A 1,821-nucleotide genomic window follows, 5' to 3' on the forward strand; every position below is an offset into this window, starting at 1 on the left:
AGTTGCCATTTTGAAACAAGCAAAAATTAATTTCAACCAAAAGTTGTGTGCTGTGCGCCCCCTACTAGATGTTTTTTTAATTTAAATATTTTAATTATTTATAAAAGCATGTATTCCGGCGCTAATTCTTAACTACATATTTTATTTATTTTGAAAAACATATACTGCAGTTAGGAGATTTTGAAATAAATAACAAGATGTATAAATAAAAAAAGATATTTAAATTTGTAATAGATATATTAAAAAAAGCTAAAATTTTCATTCTATGATCTAACGATAAATATTTGTTTCAGAGCTGAAAGAAAACGAAAAATATCTTTGAAGGCAGCAGACGAACCCAGCCTGTTGCTCTTTGAAACAACATTGTTAAATGAAGATGACCTTAGCAATTTTATGAAGGTATAATATTACTAATCACTGGTTCATTATAGATGAATAAAAAATATTAAAGAAATTTATAAATAAATAAAGGAAAAATATAATAATTTAAATATTCAATTTTAAAACAAGATCTCGCGTTACGGCTTCGCTATCTTTTGTTAAATTGTTGTATTCTTGGCAGGAACAAAATTTATAAAAATTGTTAATAACAGAAAAATGAAAATTTTCGCCTTCTCTGGTCTTATTTATTTATTGTTTTAGAAAATCACAAAAATAGTGATAAATTCAACTTGAGCCCTTCAATTTCTCTCTATTTAACATATTTCATGGACTTAAAATTAGGCTGCTCACAATCCTTATAACATTTAGCATGATAAAACTTTATACATTTATCATAATATCATGAACACCCGTTTTAGGAAACGAGAATAGAGGTAAGGGGCTGAGTAGTGGGCCCAAAAGTTTTAAAATCTTATCTTCAAATTTTGGGGTTCATAACAGAATGGAAAATATATGGCCACTATGTCGAAACGTGTTTCTTAGAAGGAGAGAGTGGAAAGGTCCAAAAATTATTGCAGGGATCCTCCTACATTCCCCGACCCTCAGTACCTGATACCCAGTTATTCTAAACCAAGGTTCTAGAACGAAATGAAATTATTTCACCCCAAGTTTTGAATACTTTAATGAAAAATATGTATAATTACTAGTTCAAACTGATGAGTCTGCCAAGTATAAGTAGTGGGAATACAAAATGAAGGCTGTTGCAAAACATTAAAAAAAGTTAATTTTTCATTCGGAGCTCTATATCTTTAAAACTATCAACACTACGAGAAAACTAAAGAAACCATCATTTAAACTTAAAAGTAAATTTTCTAATTCTTTAAGCTCTTCATAATAGAGCTGTCTAAGTTTAATAGTTATATCTAAAAAACAACATTTTAGAAGAAATGCACTGAAAAATCATTAGTTAGTGAATTTATTTTGAAAAATCTAAATCCATTCGACATAAAAATATCTATTAACACTCAAATGAAAGGTAGTTTAATATAATATCAAGTAGTTTACTACATTTATCTTCCTAGGTTTGCAGTTTTCATAATATTCCACAAGACAAATTCACAAAAAGTTTATTTCTAGCTGTTCGGTCAAACATTTTGATTTTAGAATCTTCAAAACTAAAATATGAGACCTAACAGAGCTGTTTACATTCAATAAATTCTAGACTTTTTTTTTTTTAAATAACATTTCATAACAAAATTATAAAAAAAGAAAGTATAGTTAGTGAATTTATTTTCAGATAAATATATCTACGTGCAGATGTCGATTAGCACACGAATTAAAGCTAGTTAAATGTACTATAAAGTATTGGAGAAGTTTGTCGGGGGGTGCGGTCAGCAAAGAACAACATAAATAAACAAAACCATATTTATTTATTTTATG

At 27.7% G+C, this 1,821-nt stretch overlaps 1 protein-coding gene across 1 annotated transcript in view; it reads left to right on the plus strand.

Annotated features, from left to right (window-relative positions):
• Positions 1-1,821, plus strand: part of LOC106689738 (SERPINE1 mRNA-binding protein 1) — a 61,145-nt gene that overhangs the window by 11,030 nt on the left and 48,294 nt on the right. Inside the window, exon 2 of the mRNA XM_067052992.1 lies at positions 294-399. The gene's annotated coding sequence lies outside the window, so the exon portion shown is untranslated. The remainder of the gene's footprint in view (positions 1-293; positions 400-1,821) is intronic.

Source organism: Halyomorpha halys, unplaced genomic scaffold, assembly GCF_000696795.3.
Source record: "Halyomorpha halys isolate HHAL.00 unplaced genomic scaffold, Hhal_1.1 Scaffold1444.1, whole genome shotgun sequence".
Lineage (NCBI taxonomy): Eukaryota > Metazoa > Arthropoda > Insecta > Hemiptera > Pentatomidae > Halyomorpha > Halyomorpha halys.